Source organism: Zootoca vivipara, chromosome 3 (assembly GCF_963506605.1).
Source record: "Zootoca vivipara chromosome 3, rZooViv1.1, whole genome shotgun sequence".
Lineage (NCBI taxonomy): Eukaryota > Metazoa > Chordata > Lepidosauria > Squamata > Lacertidae > Zootoca > Zootoca vivipara.
Window position 1 is genome coordinate 7,116,136 of NC_083278.1, and position 22,275 is coordinate 7,138,410.

General features: G+C 41.4%; 1 long non-coding RNA gene across 1 annotated transcript in view; it reads left to right on the forward strand.

The window, feature by feature from the left end:
• Positions 1 to 2,165: 2,165 nt before the first annotated feature.
• Positions 2,166 to 22,275, forward strand: part of LOC132591825 (uncharacterized) — a 28,472-nt gene continuing 8,362 nt past the window's right edge. Inside the window, exons 1-2 of the long non-coding RNA XR_009557239.1 lie at positions 2,166 to 2,350; positions 9,441 to 9,503. This is a non-coding gene — a long non-coding RNA (uncharacterized LOC132591825). The remainder of the gene's footprint in view (positions 2,351 to 9,440; positions 9,504 to 22,275) is intronic.

Consider the following 22,275-nt stretch of genomic DNA (forward strand, 5'->3'; position numbering starts at 1 on the left):
TTCTTTAATATTTCATCTATAATTACATGATTAGCAGTGTGCTTAAATTTCATAAAGGCTGCCAATTATAGTGTCATTTTCCCCCAAGAAAAAAGTGGGCTGGTTTTTGGCCTTCTAACTTGCACCAAATAAACCTGATATCGGAAGAAGAGGTCCAAGTTGGCAATAATTTTGACAAATGCTCACTCACCTTTCTAAAAAGTGAGGTTCTGGGGCATGAGCAATTGGCATAGTCACACTCTCTGGCCTGACTATGTTCCCTACATAATACCCACTTACGTAATGGCTACTTATGGTGCGATAAGTCACTTTGAAGACACACAAACCTAAATAATTCCTATGCCCCTGGGCTAAATTCCACCAAAATAAAAACAGCTATGTTTCAGGCATGAGCATGAGCGGATGAGTCTGAGCCTTAGTTTTAAATTCAGATGGCTTGTTTTAGAATGGGCCATCACATCAGGTTGAACATTGAAGTGCTGGTTGCAAGCTATGGCTAACAATGTCTGGTGCTTTAATTCCACTTCAGGCATGTTTTGGAAAGCTAGAAACATTTTCGGGCCTAGGCAAATCAATAATGTTCACAGCGGCATGTTCCTCACTTGATGGTAGCAATACCAAGTGATAACTTGCATGCATGAATGGATCTGTTTCAGTGTATCTGAAGAAGTGTGCATGCACACGAAAGCTCATACCAATGGCAAACTTAGTTGGTCTTTTGGTGCTACTGCAATGAATTTTTCCATTTTATTTTTATTTTGCATAAATGGATTGTTTTGGATGTCACACTATCAAGCCATGCCAGCTCCGAAACAATACTTTTCTTTGGTGTCAGTTCACATATTGAGTGTCTAGTCATAAAGGACCATAGCTGCCAAGTCTCCCATATTCCCCGGGAAACCCCCGTTTTTCCAGCTGTCCCCAGCCCAAAAAACAGATTTTTTTGTTTTTCCCCAGTTTATTCTGGTGCGACGGCCATTTTGGAACTGGGCAGAGCATGCTGAGAAGCGACTTTTGATGCTGCTTTGCCCAGTTCCAAAATGGCTGCAGTGCGACTTCTGGTGCGGCGGCCATTTTGGAACAGGGCAGAGCAGCATCAAAAGTAGCTTCTGAGCATGCTCCGCCCAGTTCCAAAATGGTGGCAGCGCTACTTCCGGTCTGCTACCGGTCCCTTATTTCTCAGTCCGGAACTTGGCAGCTATGTAAAGGACTGCTTCACATATGGCTATGCATCACTTGGTTGCTTTCCATTTAATGTTTTGTATCTCCATCGAAAAACATTGTGATTGCAGACAGAAGACTCTTGTTTCAGACTCTTGATTTAGACATGAAAGTCATCATGTGGTGTTGCTTCAGTCACATGGTGAACTGATACCAGACATCAGAGTGAGCAGGTAAGGTGAATGCATGCTTGACGATGCTTCTGCCTGCTGAAGAATTTCACACAGCACTTTTCCACAAAGTAGCGCCTGTGGTCTGGTGACCATGCCTGCCAGCGGTATCCCAGAATCATTTTATGAGAGAACTGCTCAGTTTCTGAAGCAGAAAATGCTCCCTGGCTGGCACATGAACCATTTTCCTTCTATGTCAGAAAGTAGGAAGACTTTGCATGTTCAGACTTTGGATCGCAGCCATCTTCACTCTTTCTCTCCCACTGGAATGAGGCGTTGAAGAGCCCCCTTTCCTTGTTAGCACCCAGTTATGTTTACCTTAAGCCTTAAGGTTTAGTCACAGTGTATGAGTACTGTAATCAAATCGCCTACTTACTAAGACACTTCCATTCCAAAATATGATCTCTTTGCCAAAAAGAATGAAAGAGAAAGAAAGGATAAGAAAAGAAAAGAAAGAAAGCTCATGTTGGTTGCAAGCAAAGGGAAAGGCCAAAGGGAAATTATTGCTATTTCAGACAGCCGCATAAATTTTCTTCCTATTTTTAACCTAGCTTTTAATTTAATAAGTTTTATGACCCTTATATTAAGTACATATGTTTTACAAGACACTGTGTCCCTTGAGTCACCCTAGATTTGCTCTGCTATAGCAGAGCTAAATGAATGAATACTGTGTTTTTGATTTCAACTCACCCCTTCTTTGATCCTTTTTTTAAAAAACCATGTCTCACTATCCTTATACACACACACACACACACACACAGAGAGAGAGAGAGAGAGAAGATTTGGGTTATCTGCTCTTCTACAAAAGCAGAATTAACAAATTGGTATTTCCTATGAAGGATATAGCATCTAACTCTCAGCGTTTGCTATTTTATGTACAAGAAGGTAATGAAAATCATGCATCGTGTGTCGGGATTTTAACAAGCATCTGATCATTTTCAAAAGGACAGAGGGTCAAGGTATTCTTTTATAGTTCTTCGAGTATCTTTTGCCTAATGTGATCATTAAAAACCAGAAACAGGAGAGGGTTTGGGGGGGTTGCTTTTCTGTGCTTTGCTTTAAGTTTAAAAATATAGTCATTGGCCCTGATCATATATGGGTTATTTTATTGTATTTTATGTTGAAATATGCCTTCTCTTAATGGGAAAGAAAGATATTTAATCCAAAAAAGAGGGGGGATTTTTGAAACATGTAAATTTTATATTGTAGTCAATAGATGACTATGCTATTAAAAGTTTACCAGGTCATGATCACGAGCTATGGATGTTGTAAATGGAATATAAGCAGATTTAAAAAGTCTATCAAATTACCTAAAGTATGTCTCCTTAGGACCTAGATAGCTATTCTTTAAAAAAAGGTATTTCAGTACTAATAAACTGCAGAGGAAAGAAAAACGATCCAATACAGCTCTTACTTGATTGGGTTGGTGCTGTTTACTTACCTAAGTAATGGGATCTGTAGAACTGCAACTTCCCTCTGTTTATATTTCCATGGGGGGGGGCATTTTTTACAGAGTTTGTGCATGCGTTGTGTGTTGAATACATTTACTCTGTATTGTAAAACTTAAACCACAGAATGGCTGCTATTAATTTTTAGTTTATCCTCCCCCGTTCCTATAACAAGATTATTAAGAAGAGTGCTCTAAGTAGATCTGAGTAGCGAGTGGCTCGGAACGTGAACTTGCCAAGTTTTCTACACAGTACAACATTTGCACTTTGAAACACAGGACTAAGGAAGTCAAATGTTGGATCAGAATTGAGCTTTGCTGCCAGACGTTCACATTCTTTGAATTTAGATGGAAAAAATAAAGCCAGCTTCAATAAGATTTTTTAAGGAACAAGTACGGTCAACTATGACCGACCTTAAAAAGCTGTTCAGCGTTGTTGTTGTCTAAAAAAAAACACAACCCAACTAATCCCCCTTAAAGAACTGCATAAGATAGTGCTGTGTGTATATCGGAGGCCACTATATAGCTTTGTATATATTCAACTGTCTAGATGTCAGTTGCTATATTTTTATTGTTACAGGAAACCATCCAACATTGCAAACAGGAAAGTTATCAGCTTTTTCTTCGCTCTTGGCTTCGTCTCTTTTAAGGCTAAAGGCATGACCTTAAACTAGATCATATTTTAACTCTATTTGGTAAACACTTTGGCACCTTGTATGTGTTTTTTAAACACTCAGCCTTGTTTGGGTCTATAAAACTGTTGACCCCAGCCATTGTGAGTTATGGCATTCGAGGGCTTCCATGAGGGTACAAGGGCTGGCATTAAGTTCTCAAAGCCATTTTAGGTCCCAGCAGTCTTAGTCTGTCCCAAAGAACTCTTGGTCACCTCCCAAGGGACAAATTGATGTCAAATTCTGCTGTCTGTCAGGATTAAGTGCCTGTTTGCTTTTTCACTAACATGTGGTTTCAGAACAAAGCAGTTCAAATCTCCTCTATTCTTAACAAAGCATCTCAAATTGCTGAGTAAAATTCCTTAATCCCCCATCTTAATCTGAAAACACCAGCAGCACATGGTAACAGGTTTTCTTCTTTCTCTTTTCTGCCACCATAAACTATCATTAGCACGGGTGTTTTTTCTCTCTTTCCTTTTTTTCCCTTGGCTAATTCATTATTCAGCAGCTTATTATCTGCAAGGGCATGCTAAGCCACTTCAGTCTTAAGACTAGATTTAGCTGATCATTTTTCTTTCTTGTCTCTTCCATTCTAGGGAAAACGCAAAACTTAAAGCATGAAACTCAGTACAGTAGTTCTCTCGCTCACTTCTCTTTATCAGCAACCAAGCTACAGTATCTACTTCTCTCTCAGTTTCTTCAAGGGTCTGTTAGCATGCAAAACTGCCTTAGCTGCCCATTGAAAAACTGATGCACTTCAAAAAAAAAAGAATCTGCAGACTCAAAATTCCGTTGGACCTCAATGAACTCCTTTCATGTTTCCTCTTCTTTTCATTCATTGATAAAAGATCAGCTTGAGTTGTATGTCCACAAATGTACAAAACTAGAAAATTATGCATTGGAACATTGTATCTATATACTAACAGCAGTTTTGAGAGACACTGCGTAGAAAGGAGATCAAGAAGTTTACCAGCATTGCACAGATATGGTTCAGGGCTTAAACAGAATTGCGTACTTGGCAGGTGTGCAATCCCTCCCCCACAAAAGCATAGGCTCAAAACCTGCACTGCACCACAGTCCACAAACGCTAAAGAATTACCCCGAAAGGGAAATGAGAAGTGGTTTAATACTGTGGTGTAGGGGTAAATGTTGATGTATGGCAGGGGTCACCAACCTTTTTCAGCCATGGGCCAGTCCACCATCCCCCAGAGCATGTGGGGGCCGGACTATATTTGGGGGGGAGAAATGAACGAATTTCTATGCCCCGCAATATCTGCACTCCCATTCCCCACAGGTGGGCGGGGTTTGTGGCACCAGGCAGGCACACCTGGACAGGTACCCCCCCACACACACACACACAGGTTCTGGTTGGCCTTTGACCCGCCCTCCGGCCGGGTCAATGGCCAGGCCGCCCCGCAAATAACCCAGAGATACATTTTAAATAAAAGCACACATTCTACTCATGTAAAAACATGCTGATTCCCAGAACGTCTGTGGGCCGGATTGAGAAGGCGATTGGGCCTCATCCTGCCCCCTGCCTACCCATGATGTATGGAAACTCTTCATGATAGACTCCCTAGCCTTGTATCTTAGGAGAAGGATAGGATCAAAGGAAAGTAAGAGCATATTGAAGTGGCAATGGGTAACTTAGTTGTTTCCCTGCAGGAATTGGGCTGAACAGTCCTCAGTTCACACCCCTGATTACTAGTGTGGCATAACTGTGATCCTAAGCATAATTACCTGGGAATAAATTCCATTGAATTTAGTGGTGTTTACTCCTAACTGTATAGGTTCAGATGAGTTTGAACAAATGACCTTGAGCCAGCTCAAATGCTGCCTTTCACTTTTAATTAGAAATGCAAAAAAAGTCTTGATAAGAAGCAGGGACCCAGGTGGCACTGTGGGCTAAACCACTGAGCCTAGGGCTTGCTGATCAGAAGGTCGGCGGTTCGAAACCCTGTGACGGGGTGAGCTCCCGTTGCATGGTCCCAGCTCTTGCCAACCTAGCAATTCGAAAGCACGTCAAAATGCAAGTAGATAAATAGGAATCGCTACAGCGGGAAGGTAAACAGCGTTTCCATGTGCTGCTCTAGTTTGCCAGAAGCAGCTTTGTCATGCTGGCCACATGACCTGGAAGCTATACGCCGGCTCCCTCAGCCAATAATGCGAGATGAGCGCGCAACCCCAGAGTCGGTCACAACTGGACCTAATGGTCAGGGGTCCCTTTACCTTTACCTTTAAGAAGCATTAACACTGAAACTACTAGCATGAAGCTGGAACTCCCATTAAGAAAAGAAGTATGCAGGTCAGGTCTGCTTGGTTATCTTCCACAATGTCTGATCCTCTGCTAATCTCTCACCAAAAGGAAAATTGAAAACCTTATTATCACCTCATGGACTTGAAGGGAGATGATGTCATCATCCTTGGTAGAAGATTGTATCATCTCTTGTGGGGTGGGAGTTCTCAAGTTGTGCTCCTCCCCCTCCACACTCTGGCTCCATTGCACCATTGGCTTAGTGCAGTATCCAAGCATGGGAACCAGGAAGCTTTTGGGTGAAATCTTCCAACAGTGCTCCTTGTTTCCCATCACCCCCTGGAACATCCAGGGCAGTGAAGGGAGGTCAGGTAATCGCAGCTGCCCTTCTGACCACTACTGGTTTTTACCATCATCATTATTCCATTTCTCAGCTTCTTAACTTGCCCCAAAACACCTCTTGAAATAGCTAACAAGGTAATTACATTGCAATAGAAAAGAGTAAAATTTAGGCGTGCCACTATTTCTCAACCATCACCATCCCCATTTGCAAAATATGGATAGCAATACTGACTCCTATCGTACAATGTATATCAAACACTTTGGACATTCAAAAGCACAATGATTGCCCGTGTATTTCCCCCTTGGCCTTAAATAATTTCCACAATTCTGGTTTCATTCTATTCAATGTGATGGGGTGGAGACGCTTACCTGTTGCTGCTGCTGCTTCGTAGGAGGCAGAAGCGATGGCCTTATCAGTACCAACAGTCCAAAAGCACTGGCAGGAAAGCTGGACTGGATTGGCCAGTGCCTATACAGCACACCAACCTCACCGCCATCTTCCCCTCCCAGTAAGCAGCAGCAACTCACCTGCCAGGAGGTCAGGTAAGTGCCTCTGCCCCAGCACAACCACACACACCATCTGATTTATTTGAATGAGCACACATGAATCAAAACCAGAGAGTTTCACAGGGAAGAACAGGCTCTATAACATATGTATGCAACAGTTAGGATTGTCAGTTTGCAGTCAAATGCTCTTTACTTAAACAATACCAGAAAAAACAAATAGAAAAAAACAATCTTCTAGTGGATATATAAAAGGCACAAAAAAAGGAACAGAAGAAAAAGAGAGGAGAAAAAGTATGTTTAAAAACACAATCCAAAAAACAAAAGACCAGTGCAAAGGGGGACTGGAAGTCAATTTTTAAAGGGAGAAGAGGGGGGAGGGGGGCAAAGTAGGGGGAGAAGAAAGTTTCTTTGGTTATTCGTTAGGATGTTGTATATATATGCAGTCAGATGGAACAAAGAACCTGATGTATAATTTGATTTTGTGTTGAATTAAGATTTATATATGATTTATAAATGATGTATATATATACATTTATATATGATTTATATATGAATTTGTATCTGAAGAAGTGTGCATGCACACGAAAGCTCATACCAAAATATAAACTTAGTTGGTCTTTAAGGTGCTACTGAAGGAATTTTTTTATTTTGCTTCGACTCAGACCAACACAGCTACCTACCTGTAACTAGATATATGAATTATTATACTTGGGTTTAAATTTTTGTTTATTTAAGCCTTAGTTTGTATTAATCTGTAATTATCATTTCTTTACTTTGTTAGTTGACTAACCAATATTATTTATTATTTGGGTTTTGTTAGTATTGTTTTGTTTAATTTTGTTTAATTTTCTGTTTTGTTTAGTTGTTTAGATTTTCTATATGTATTTTAATTTCAATAAAGCTTTTTTTTTAAAGGATTGTCAGTTTGAAACTCCTACCCAAGATCTAATGAAAAAATGTGGCAGTGGGGGCTGAAAAGCCCTTTGTAGCTCACAATAAGGGTAGGCCAAAATTTCACAGCAAATACTTGTTTGAAAATCTCCTTTTCGAGGATCCTCCTGAACCGCTGAAGAATTTCATTCCTCCCTCAAAGGTTATTTGGCAAAATGGCCTTCTCAATTTTGCCATTCGTGAATTTTGAGTGCAAAAATTAAAATAATCTTAAACATGTCTCCTGTTTTAATATTCTTTTAGTATTGTTGAAGGGAGCTGTGGCTTTGGCCCCTGCTTGTTTCAGACATCTTTTTTTTAGCTCATTGCTTCCTTCAAACTGTAGCCAACATCTCTCCTGTAGCATCACAAGGTCATCAAATGATTCATGAATGACTGGAGGTGTTCTTCTGAGGATGAAGACACAGTGGGTTTTGCTAGTTTGTTTTAATGGAGTCCACGGATTGGGAGCCTACAGCCAGCAAACATGGCAACTAGTGGAAGATACCAGGTGAATTGTGGGCACTCCAGAACAAATCTTTCACTCCAAACCATGAAAGGGATCCACTATCCATTTGGCAAAATCTGAGTTGAGCTAGGATCAGGCATAGTCCTCATTATTTTCATTATTTGCTAAAAAGTAGCATGCACATTCCTTGCTGATAATGATGGCACAATTCCTTAGAGGATGCTGCTCCTTTTTGCTAACATGAAGGAGGAGGCTTCCTTATAAAAGTGGGGAGGAGGAGGTTACTCTAAAATTGTTCCCGCTGCCTTGGCGTAGGAGCCCAGTAGACTGGTCGGTCTCTTGCTCAGCACCAGAGTGAGAGAATGTGAAATTCCCAGTGACAGACAAAACCTTTAGAAAAATAAGGACCAAGAGGCCCGATGACCTTTCTAAAGAAATGGGGTGCACATGTGTGATATATCGGCAAGAAACTTAGCACCTTGCCTTGAAAAGAAAACAAAGTGACCACCAGTATCCAGATTTACTGAGTGGGAATCAGAGAAACTTTGTTTATTTGTGGGGAGGACAACCAGGGGGGAAGGATAATGTTTATTCTTTCAGCTTTATCTGGTTCTTGTCACCTTTCAAGCAAAGTCTAAATGTGAAAATGTAGCCTGCTGATATTTTTGTTAGCAAATAGCATTACATCAGTCACAAGTAAATAACAGAACAGTCCCTGGTATCGGATGGCTCGAAAAGTAAGATCACTTTCTACATTTCAGTAATTCTGATTAAATTATAATTATAATTCAATTAATATGGCATATAATAAAGACCAGCCCCCACAAAAGGCACTGAGCTTGCCTACCTGCCTGTATATTTGGCCAGGGCCAGAATGCCTTTCTAATGGTCCTGTCTTCACCTAACTCTATCAATGCATATGGAACTAATAATCCTTTCACAGCAAGAAAATATTAGACGTTTGCTCCAAAGCTGAACATAGCAAAGGTTTATTCGAGCACTGCATTCAATAATGTCCTGGGATCACTGAGCATTATCCAATTGTTATCCCTTATCTTTTCTTCTCCTCCCTCTCGCTCTCTTTTCTGAAGTGTGTTTCCTCTCGATGCTTTCCTTTCTGCGTGATTAGTCATCCAGGAAATGTTTAAATTACCAAATATATGGTTTAAAAGATTGATAGACCAAATTATATTAGTTTAATACAATATGCTGGGCATACGGAAATTAGAAGCCTTTATGGTATATTTTGATTCATAAATTGCTCCTTCGTACTACGGTTATTTCGCTTGCCTGCAACAATGGGGCTCTTTTCTCCTGCCTGATGTCAGACTCTCAGATTGAGTAACCAAGCAAAAATAAATGACTTAGTCCTTGGTTCAAAGAAATAATGGGTTACCAGCATAATTAATTTTATGTTTAATTACTGTAGAATGAAACAATTCAACAATATCCAATCAATCCTTGGAACGACAGAACAGAAGGTCAGCAGTTGGTAAGTCAATTGTTTTGAAAGAGAAATTTATGTCTGGTTTTCTTTTATGTGCTGGTGAAAGAAATTGGATAAAAGTGGTCAAGCAAACATTAATTAATTTATATAAATGGTATGCTGATGCCGTGGCTAAATCACAGCCTCCCGGTATGCAAACCACAAGGTGACAAGCAGGCATTGTTGGAGAATTCCTGGGATAGCTTGCCCTGGAAAGTTCTGCTGTTTAGGTGGTTTCCCCCCCCCCCCCCCATCCAGACCAGATTTTTCCATTCTGACTGGTTCATGCCAGAACTATGTTCCATCTAAATGGAACTGTTGATAACAATTGATAAAGCCATTTTCATGGATAGGTTTACTCAGAAGCAAGCTTTATTTATTCCCATATAAAGACATAATGGACAGCAGCACCCAAAGGCTTTATCTTCACAACAACCCTGCAGGGCAGAGCGATTCTGTATCCCATCTTGCAAATGAGGAAATAAAACTGAAATAGAATGACTTTTGGAAGATTTTCAGGAAACATGTGACATTTTCACCCTGGGGTGGGCTGTATGGAGGAGCTTTTTGTCTTGTGGCATTGATATGCTCCAGGAAAGTTGGTGAAATCCCAGTCCAATAAAGCCATATGAGTTTTGCTATAGTTGTCTGTTTCCAAAACACTTTTGCTTTGAATTTAACTCCAAATTCATGGCGTGGGTCAAGTCTTGCATAAAGGAGTTGGAAAAAGTTGCCCCTGTTGAAATTCCCTTTACTAACACAACTATTACAGCTACAGCTTCCCTCTGTTGCATCCCAGTCTCTTTCATCTTCCATTCTCATTTCATCCTGTTTCCAAGGCTACTACCTGAAACCTCTTAGATGCAAGTACACTTAAACATTGAGCTACAATTTGGTCTGACTTTCCATCTGTGTTAAAGGCATCTCCACAATTCATGGGGGAGAATAGTTATCATATTCTGGGTCTACGGGGATTTTCAGCCAGGTAAACTTACTGGTGCTCAGTCTTATCGCTTTAGCTAATTTCCAGTTGGAAGATTTAGCACACAAAATTCCAGAAATTACACAACATTGGAGGGGAAGAAACACACTGTTGTACGTAACATCTTAAAGCAGGATTACAACATAATCTAATATTTTCTCAGGGCTGTATAACATACATCAAATATCACAGGAAATTGTGTGGTTACAATAGATGTTTCATCAAAGGAGTGTGGAATCTTTGCTAGGCTTTAGCCAATGTTCAGCACTTTTAAGTCCCATTGATTTCAGTGGATAGGCACATGAAATCAATGAGACTCAGCTTCACTTGGCTTTTGCCCACAAAAACACTGCTCGATTTCAAATATTAATAAAGCAACCAGATTGAAATGTTCCTGGCACAGAAGAGCTGTGATATGCAGATGGTCCTTTAAACTTCATTTTGAATTTGGTAAGTGCTAAAATGCCCTATTGGGTAAGCAAAGCCCCATTTCTTTATTTTTTGTTCAGCACTTTCCATACAATATTAATAAAGCAAAACACACTGAATACAACTGTTTAAACAAACATATTCCAAGGAGGATTTTCCCTTCTACTTTAATGGTTTGCCCTACACCAACAGGAGGAGACATTTGTTGGCAAAATGATTAATTTTTACAAGCAAGGGTTTATATTAGAAACATTGGCATTAGCTTTGCTGCAATAAAAAGGGAAATTGATATTTTGGGGCACCGGCTTCAATCTGATCGCTTTAAAACATGAGCGCAAAGTGTTACTTAGTCGGCTTTGGTGAAAAATGAGACATCTGGTCAGATCACGGCAATTCACAAGAGGAAGCCTCTTAACAACGCAATCCTATGAATGTCTACTCAGAGGAAATCTCCGCTGAGTTCAGCTGAACTTATCCTCTGGTCATGTGTATTAGATTGCAGGCTCAGCCGGCACAACTGGGGATCAAAACAAGAGAATGCAAAATAAGGACCAAATGCCTTTAAAAAGCAGCTCTGCAGAAGGGCTACAGGCAGACTTCCTTCTCGTGAGCAATGGCACTTGGCCCATAGCTGTCGAGTTCTCCCTTTTTTAAAGGGAAATTCCATTATGCTGAATAGGCTTCCTCGCGAGAAAAGGGAAAACTTGACAGCTATGATTTGGCCTGGCTAGGATGGCCAGCTGCAGAAGAGGATATAATTAATATTATTCATTTAATTTCTATCCTGTCCTTCATCTGAGGATCACAGGGCACTTTACAATATGAAAGCACAAAAGTACATAACATAGTAACAAACAAAAACAATAACACCACACATAGAGTTTAAAAGGCCACAGATTGTTGAATTAGCCAAAGGCCAAGGAGAAAAGAAAAATGTTTTCACCTGGCACCTAAAGATATATAATGATGGTGTCAGGTGAGCCTCTCTAGGGAGAGCATTGGCACAAATGGGGAGCCATTGCAAAAAAAGCCTGTTCTTGTGTTGCCACCATCCTGACCTCTCACGGAGAAGGCATATGAAAAAGGGTCTGATGATGATCACAGGGTCTGGGTAGGTTTAAGGCATCATGGAGGGTTGCTGTATTTCAGACAGTGAAAATCCAGACTGTTTTTACTTTTGCCCAAATTTCTGGAGCATTTTGAGCAAAATTGTGTCCCCCCCCCCAAAAAAAGTTTCTAAGCTATTTTTATGGAAAAACAGCACTTCTGACATGGGCTGCCATATGTCCAGATTTTCCCAGATATTTTTACCAATTTCTGCCTGGACACTGCTGCCGACTGTAGTATTCTGGATATGTCCGGACGTATGGCAACTCTAGCTTTATGGGTCAAAACCAGCACTTTGTAATGGGCCCAGAAGCTAGGCGGCAGCCTGTGCAGTTGGGCCAGGATTGGGGTATATGCTCAAACTGTCTTGCCCTGTTGACAACCTGACTGCTGAAGTTCCCAAAGGATAAGGGCTCCTTCTCATGCCTTCAAGGTTATGTAGAATATTTTTTTTAAAAAATCAGCGTATTTTTCATACTCCCCTCCTCCCTTCCCTCCATTGCCAGCGAGGCTGGCCAGATGCTGATGCTTGTTCTACAAACTACACCTGGTGAAACCCAATCTTCTGCACAACTATTAAAGGTGCAGGAGCCCTGTTTTCCTTTACCCCTGGCCTCCTGTTGCCTAGCCCAGCGCATGATGTAGAGATACTGAATAAATAGCTGCTGTAACCTAATACAGACCAATATGCAATCCTCAACTACAACCATCTCCTAAACTTGTCAAGATGGGCATCCTTGTAGTTGTGATTATTAACCCCATTGGGATGTAAATATTATGTAACTCCATACATACACACATGGCACTTGTGGTTGTTTGTGGTGCAGCATTAGTGATTTGCCCTTTTTCTTTTTTTGACTTTGAATAAAAAATTTATTATTTTCTTTTTTAAAATATACCAACATTACAATAACAAATCCCTTCTACTGGTGTTTTTTTTAAAAAAAATCCAGGTAGATTGTATGCACATTTTAACTGTCAGTTTCTGTCCTATATATTTAAGATCCTCTCTTCTCCATGGTCAGATACTATTTTTACATTTTGTTGCAAGATTTATTTCATTCCTGCTAGTGTCTTCACATTTTTACAATGATCATTCAAATACCCAATAAATTTACTCCACTCTATTTGGAATTTCTGGTCGCCTGGGTTCTGGATCCTAACAGTCAGCTTAGCCAACTCCACATAGTCCATCATCTTCGTCTGCCACTCCTCAATCATTGGTAATTTCTATAGTTTCCACATTTGGGCTTCTTCTTCTTCTTCTTCTTCTTCTTCTTCTTCTTCTTCTTCTTCTTCTTCTTCTTCTTCTTGTTTGGTGATCACTCGTGGGAGAGTAAGATTGTCTTCCATAAACACGGTTTTAATAATGAATCCGTAAGTGACTGTGGAGGCCAATTCTGCTTCCACACGTCCTTCCACAGTGGGGACATTGGTTTCCGGGCAGGAGTTGATCGTGGTGTGGATTTGCCAAGCATGCCTTCCTCTTAGCATGTTTCTCCCTTGCGTCCTGAGTTCGAGTGTCTTCAAAGCCCATGACACCTTTGGTAAAGGCTCTTCTCCAACTGGAGCGCTCGCAGGCCAGTGTTTCCCAGTTGTCAGTGTTTATACTACCCCAGTTTTATCGCATGTCTGTGTGTTTACATCCCAGCACTGATTGTTGGAGTCTTGTGAGTGGACGTTCCGTTCTGTATTGCTTTTGCTATTCCCTTCTTTCCGAGGCAGAAAGAAGGAGAGGAGCCATGTTTTCTTTGTTCTCTTACATTTGATTTTATACATAACAAATTAGGCTTAGATGTCACACCTCAAGGCTCGGCTTCCGTTTGGACTCTGCTGCTGTCGTGTGCTCATGTTCTTGGATATGGGTCACATCAGCGTGATGGGACACTGGAGTGATGATGAATCATCCTGGGCGGCGCTGCGTTGGGGGAGAGGCACTGGCCTTGGCGTTTCCCAGCACAGTGTTGAGGTAATATTCACCCAGCAACTTACCTTCCAAGTCCTGGACTGCAGAATCCTGGATCGGCAGCCGTGTGACTCCGGAAGTTGCGTCGACGTAACTTCCGGTGTCGCTTTGCCCTTCTATGGGCACCAAAAATGGCCATCGCCGGCTTCAAAAGTTGCTTCTACGCATGTCAGAAAGTGCGCAGACGCAACTTCCGGTGTCGCTCTGCCCATCTATGGGCACCAAAAATGGCCGACACCGACACCGGAAGTCGCGTCTATGCACTTCCGGACATGCGTGGATGAGACTTTTGAAGCTGGCGGTGGCCATTTTTGGTGCCCATAGAAGGGCAAATCGGAAAGGAAAAAAATGGCCGCCGGCAGGAGAAAATAACGGAGAAAAACGGGAGACGAAGTGATACGGGGGGCCACCGGGAAAGGGTAAGTAAAAGCGGGAGTTTCCCAGGGAAAACGGGGTACTTGGCAGCTATGCCCAGCAGTCCACTTATGTGAAATGGCATGAAATGGAGTGGGCACCATCTTGTCCTCTGCCTCAGGCATCAAAATGTTTTAGGCCAGCGGCGTTCAGCAGTTGCTCTTGCCTTAGGGGTGTCTCAATTGCTGGATATTCGTGGTCAGCCTCTCCTTGAGCAGATGAGTACTGTACTTTCCTTCTGTTTGGGGGTTTGTTTTTTTTAAAGAAATCTCTTTGTTTTCCCTCCGCTAATTTGCTTTCAAAAATGTGTGCGTGGAGGTGGGACTTGCCTACCCAATTCTGAAGTGTTCTGTATAACAGTGCAACCAGTGTGCCCCTTTTCCTTGCCTCTCATCCGATTACAACAAGAGCGTATTGTAATGTATGCCTTCCATAGACTTCAATAACACAGTTCAGGGAAAATGACAGGTCAGCAGGCCTTGTTTCAAGTTTATGAACTGACAGGCCACTTTCAATGACAAAAAGAAAATGTAACTTAGGCCTGTTTAAAAGCAGCAATTGTCAGATCACATGTTCAGTATGTCATGCGAAACACACTTCATTAAGGACCGAATTACTTGACTTGTAACATGAGCTAAATTAAAGTCAATGTCAGACTGCATAAATCACACATTTAAATGTATTGCTTAAGTGCACTGAAACAGTCGTCATCTCCCTTCACCCCACAAGTAACCCAAAAATCTGGGCTTCGTTTTTTTCTTAGTTGCAAAGATGACAGATATAGAGGCTATTCCCCACTCCACCCCTTTGTTAGGATGCATAATCTTGCTGTCAAAAACAATTGAAATTTGAACAGCAACAGCCCACCGCCACCAGCAATAAAGCAAACGTACCCCATAATAGGCTGACAATTTACAGAGGGACTTATATAGGGAACATAACGAACAGCCATCATGTGACACGGCAGGCAAACCAAAATCTGGTTTTATAGCAGCTTAAGTTCAAATAAGATCCCAATTTCTTATAATAAAAATTGATCCTGTTGATTAATATTGTAGTAAAATGCACTCTAGATATCTTAGCTCAAGTGTGGTGTGTCCTTGAGAAGGAGTCAGAAGCTTCAGCTAGAAGGGTTTGTTGCTGATGCATGTTGGAAGGTGAGAACTTATTCCTCCACTTTTGTGGCAACCTGTGATTCTCCTCCGGCCCCAATTCAGGGTGCTGGTAACCTTTCATCTCTCCATCCGTTTAAAGTGTTAATAGGCCTACGTAAAGGTAAAGGGACCCCTGACTGTTAGGTCCAGTCGCAGATGACTCTGGGGTTGCGGCGCTCATCTCGCTTTATTGGCCGAGGGAGCTGGCGTACAGCTTCCAGTTCATGTGGCCAGCATGACTAAGCCGCTTCTGGCGAACCAGAGCAGTACACGGAAACGCCGTTCACCGTACCTTCCCGCCAGAGCGGTACCTATTTATCTGCTTGCCACTTGGTGTGCTTTCAAACTGCTAAGTGGGCAGGAGCTGGGACTGAGCAACGGGAGCTCACCCTGTCGCAGGGATTAGAACCACCGACCTTCTGATCGGCAAGCCCTAGGCTCTGTAGTTTAGGCCTAGGACCATGCATTTGCAGAAACTGGTGTGGGCCCCCAATCCAGAGTGGGAGCCTGCTCTGGAATGGAGCTTCTGCACTCCCCCTTCCCCTTCCAAGAAATAAAAATGGACAGTTTAGTCATGTCATTTTAACAGGACAAGTAATGTGGTCAGTGTTGCTGAGCAAGGGCTCATCAGCCCATCATTCCTGGCAAGGGGAAGAACATAGCTTCTCCTGCTGCCCCTCTCACCATTCAGTGTCCCATTATCTCCGACCTTCTGTTTGTGTGTGTATCTTTTTTCCATATAGAAAGTTACGTTTGTTACTTTTTTTCTAATAATAGTTATCTCTGACTTTCTGTGGACAGTGGCAAGGGTGTCATTTTATCCCCTCAACAGTCACCCAGCATGCCATCCCCAGAAAATATGCTTAGTTCTCCCTGGATTTCCCCCCTTTCTTTCTTTTTTGAATGGGGGGGGGCGGCTGGCACTCGGGTGCCCATTCCAGACAATGAGATGGTTCCCTCTACATGTCTCTTCTTTCATCCTCCTTTCTTGGCCACCATATTCCATTCTTTGTCTCACCCAGCTTTCAGAGTCCCCTCACCTCTCAAAGCAGCCATCCACAGCAACGACGAGTAAAGAAAAAAACAAACCCCTGTGCATGAGCACTGTTTCAGACTATTTTTCATTTTCATGTATATTATATCAATTCAAAAAAAGATTGGTTAATGAAGAAATTACACATCTTTATACTTGCGAGTGTTTGTTGAACTAATTGGCTGATTACAGGTAGGTAGCCGTGTTGGTCTGAGTCGAAGCAAAATAAAATAAATATCCTATAGTAGCACCTTAAAGACCAACTAAGTTTTTATTTTGGTATGAGCTTTCGTGTGCATGCACACTTCTTCAGATACACTTGAAACATCAGGAACCATAAGACAGAGAAACCAGTAGGAGAACACTTCAATCTCCCAGGACATTCTATGCAAGATCTCAAAGCAGCTGTTTTATTACAGAGAAATTTCAGGAACAGACTGGAAAGAGAAGTTGCTGAATTGGAACTCATTACCAAGCTTAAAACCATGGAGCCACCTGGGATGAATAAAGACATCGGATTCTTATCTCATTATGCATGATCAAGCTTTCTTTAGTGCCTCAGCCCTTGCTTTCTCTCCCCCCCCCAGGACTAATTGCAGTCATCAGCAGCTGTTAACAGCCATCTACAGATTTACCACTCCCATCAGCCCATCACCCATTCCCACCCACCCACCCCCACCAGAAGTGTGCATGCACATGAAAGCTCATACCAAAATAAAAACTTAGTTGGTCTTTAAGGTGCTACTATAGGGATTTTTTTATTTTAATTGGCTGATGAAGAACTGAATGAAACAGTGGTTGCTATCCGGAAACACTGTTCAGCAGAGTTCAGAGTTGGAGATCAGAATTGGACATTTGCCGATTATACAAAACTTTACAAGCTTGACCTTCGCCGGGTAAAGTCTGGCACCATGACTTATTCAAGGACTTTCAGAGACTTCAGTTTGATAGTTTTGATGTTTTGCATTATTCCATAAAGTTTTCTATACTGTAATTGTTTCTGGCCACCGTGTTGCTTTCAATTTTGCTGATCTCTACAGCAACGAAGTATGCATTGGGCTGTTTTGAGGTTCCCCACCTGCTTAGGCTTTGTTCTGTCCCCCCCCCACTTCTACAAATCTCAGGTATCCCTGAGCCTATTGATGTCACCTTCTTATATGTGTGCACTGTCATTTTTGTCTTATTAAACAATGGCACTCGTTGCAAAGAACAGAAACAGAAATAGAAGATATTGTTAATAATTGGATAGGTATGCCTTTCTAAAAGATTAATCTAGATGGATTTGAACTGTTGATCTATTGGATGTGTATATATTTAAATATCAGATTCCTTTTACTCATTTATACTTTTGTGAATCACAAGCAGCTTTGCTGTAATGAGAGAAATGGCCCTGATTTTTAAGAAAGCCTGAAGTGGCTTACAGGAGCATTGAAACTAAAAACTCTTCATTGATTTTATTTCTGCTGTTCATGAAATATATCAGCTGCAACTCTAAATTCTTTTGCAGTCCGATTCTAAACTTATTAACTTGGAAATAAGTTCCATTGATTTAACTAGAATGTACCTCTGAGGCGAGTCTGCGTGGAATGTCAGCCTTAATTGAGAGTTTCTCTTAACTAATGAGTAAGAGTGTTGAGGACTGCAGGCTTATCTTTTTTCTCTCTCCCCAGAAGAATGAAAAAAATAACAAGGAATGATTATTTTTAGCTGGATTGTTCCTGTGTTTTATCTTTAAATGGGTGCATAAAGTCAAGTGATGGAGAGGGTTTTTCCTCTGCTGTCTGCCATCTGGGTTATGTCTGGTCAACGTTGTCATGGAGGGGAGGAGGGTGATATGTGGAAAGAAATGGAATCTGGAAAGGAAAAGAAAGAAGCTCAAACGTTAGGGTGAAAAAAGGCCAAAGTAACTTTGTTGCTTAGACTGCAATCCGGTGGTCCCTGAGACGCCTTTCCAGGGACCATTGGATTGCTGTCTGAGTAAGGCAGCTGGTCCATCACGACAAATGGAGCGCTGCCCTGCCAACCACAGTCTTCCCTCAACCTTCCCCTTCACCAGATGAGGCTCCACCTGAGAATAGGGTTGTTGTATGGGCATTTAACGAGGGTGAAAGAGGAGAGTGCAAACTATGGTCTGAAGCTCAACATCAAAAAAAACCAAGATCATGGCCACTGGTCCCATCACCTCCTGGCAAATAGAATGGGAAGAAATGGAGGCAGTGAAAGATTTTACTTTCTTGGGCTCCTTGATCACTGCAGATGGTGACAGCAGTCACGAAATTAAAATACGCCTGCTTCTTGGGAGAAAAGCAATGACAAACCTAGACAGCATCTTAAAAAGCAGAGACATTACCTTGCCGACAAAGGTCCGTATAGTTAAAGCTATGGTTTTCCCAGTAGTGATGTATGGAAGTGAGAGCTGGACCATAAAGAAGGCTGATCGCCGAAGAATTGATGCTTTTGAATTATGGTGCTGGAGGAGACTCTTGAGAGTCCCATGGACTGCAAGAAGACCAAACCTATCCATTCTGAAGGAAATCAGCCCTGAGTGCTCACTGGAAGGACAGATCGTGAAGCTGAGGCTCCAATACTTTGGCCACCTCACTCCCTGGAAAAGACCCTGATGTTGGGAAACATTGAGGGCACTAGGAAAAGGGGACGACAGAGGATGAGATGGTTGGACAGTGTTCTCGAAGCTACAAACATGAGTTTGACCAAACTGCGGGAGGCAGTGGAAGACAGGAGTGCCTGGCGTGATCTGGTCCATGGGGTCACGAAGAGTCGGACACGACTAAACGACTAAACAACAACAATGGGCATTTATTGGGTGGTGCCTGGGATACCATCGGAGATTATGAGCATCAGTTGTTTGGTGCAGAATCTCCGCCCATTGCAGATGCCTCTGGTTAGATGGAGACAATAATATCCAAAGCTGCAAACTGTACTCTGAAGTCAGCCCCTCTGTGTTTTATGGGATCTCCTCTTTAGTAAGCGGGTTTAGGATTCCAGCTTTAGCATCGCATTGAGGCTGCACTCCTATGGGCTTAAACCTGCATTCTACTTAAACCTGCAAAGGATCAGGCTGCAGGGACTTGCTTGGTTTAGTTTGCAGGATTCCCCCACAATAGACCATTCCTAACAATTAATAGTCAGGGTTTAATAGGAGAATGTTCATAGCACTTGAAGGGTTTGAATGTTTTATTCGCCGTGTAGAAAAATTCCCTTTGAATAGTTTTACAGGGATTTTTATGGAGCAATTACAAAGCAAGATTCTTGATTTAAATATACAAATTCATGTAAAGATTCAGAATGAAACAGTTAATGAAAGCCAGGATTATAGTTCTGCCTCTTAACACCTTTGAGTCTGGTATCACTAATTAACACAACAGCACTTCTCTGCTACTGAAATACAACCATTTTTTTCTTTCTCTCTACACCAGAGAAGTCAAAGGAGGCAGTTTACAGATGACTGGCAAAACCCATTCAGCACATAATGTGAATAACACACAAGCTTATTGAGCTATGGCGCCCAAATTAAAACCTACACTCTCCAGAAAGGCATTCTTAATATTAGTCAGAGAGATGTACAATTCTTGGTCATTAATGTACTTTCCTTTTATATATATATATAAGCTTTATTGTTTAAAAAAGTTACATAAGTATAACATAAATATAGAATACAGTATTTCAATTCACCAAAAAATATACAATCAAACACAAAGTTACTTATTCGCAATGTGAACAGTATATAACCAAAGTATTTCTTCCTGTTTCTTTCCTCTTCGATACTTCCCGTCCTTCTTATTATACAATATCAAATTCTTTCTGTGCTACGGATTGACATTATAGATTTTCTATTTCCTTTTCCTAATTTTTTTCTATTCTCCTCATCTTTATCTTTCTCAAACGTCATTCTATCTCTGCTAATAAAGAGTTATTTGGGTAATACATTTTTAGATACTTTTTGTAAACACTTCCATTCTTTCAATACCTTTTGTGTTGATGATCCCCTTACTGTGTCAGTTAGCTTTGCCAGCTGTAGATATTCCAGCATAAGCATCTGCCATTCCGTTCTTGTGGGCAACTTGCGAGATTAATGTATTATCCAAAGGATCTTCTGATTCACTGGAAGATGATCGTTTCAGGGTTAATCCAGCTGCCAGCAGAATTGCATGTAGCCTATCTTCCAGACATCTGTGGCTTAAATCAGCAGCATATGACATTTGTCATGTTCCCACATGTTGCATGCACAACCTGGGTCCTTCTGTAGTAGAAGGAAATTCACACCAATGGTATGGAGAAGGGAACTTTACTGTTGGAGACAAGAGCTGATTCCATGACAGCATGCGAGAAGAAAAAAAAGTTTGTTATAGTATCACGTTGGTGGCTAAGATTACATTTCCTAACTCAACATTTTCCCTATAGAAAACATTTTGCAACCAAGAGTGGTCAAGAAATCCTCTGGAACGACTTCTCTTTTCTCTGCCCCATTTTTTTTTTACTACAGAAAGCTGAAGAGAAACACATTCCAGCTTAATATTTCCTGTCATATTTTCAGTCACACTCTCATAGAACAGAGCTCTCTCTTACTTATATTCTTGTTGCTCAAGCATACATTTAAGACTTTTTGCATTTTTTAATTTTTATTTGCATATTCAATGAATAGAAGCTCTACTGCATATCAGTTGAAGGGTTCGTCTTTGTAGAGTATGTCATGCTAGTGTTGTCCATACTTCACCAAAGTGTATTTCTTGCTTTATCCATTTTAGAGCAATCTTTAACAGGTACACACTTTATGAAAGGAGGAAGGAAGGAAGGAAGGAAGGAAGGAAGGAAGGAAGGAAGGAAGGAAGGAAGGAAGGAAGGAAGGAAGGAAGGAAAGGAGGAGGAGGAGCTCAGGGTAGTTGCGCAAAGTCCATGCTTTAATATCTTTTTAGCCAGTTGTGAATATTAACAAACATCTTAATTAATAAACAAACAGTTGCTATGGAAATATGTCTTCACATTTGGTCCAGAACCAAAGAGGACATCATTCTGTGGCTTTCAACATGACTTTCTTTTCTATCAATAACTAGTCTGGAGAACTCTTCAATTTTTGACACTTTTTGGAGCAGTGGTGTTTTGGGGGATTACACCTGTAAAAGGAAACATTGTAAACCTAGGGCTGCCATACGTCCAGGAAGCATGTCCAGAAGGTGGTGCTTTGTCCTGGATCTTAGGCAAGTCAACTGAAAAATCACATTCTTTTGGCGTTCGTGTTTTAAATAGCTCAACAACTTTTGGGGCAACCCTAGTCAACCACCAGTATAAAGTTTGCAGGGCAAGCAAGCAAATGATGTTCAAACAGCAGAAACTTTGAAGCACTTAATGTTTGCCTGTATCAAATTTAATCCTTTTATATCTGTATTGCAGGTTTGAGAAGGACATCAATGCATGTTTTCTTCTCTTCCAGCTGCTAAGAAGGGAATAAAATGCAACCTGACTGGGCATCTGGCAACTGTGTTCAGTCCAGAATCTGTTGCCTTTCCAGATTTGGTAAAGAGGCTTGCAATGGTAAAGCACTAGGATTACGTATTGCTGGAAATTTTGCTATCCCATAGGTAAAGGTAAAGGACCCCTGACCGTTAAGTGCAGTCCCGAACGATTCTGGGGTTGCGGCGCTCAACTCGCTTTACTGGCCGAGGGAGCTGATATTT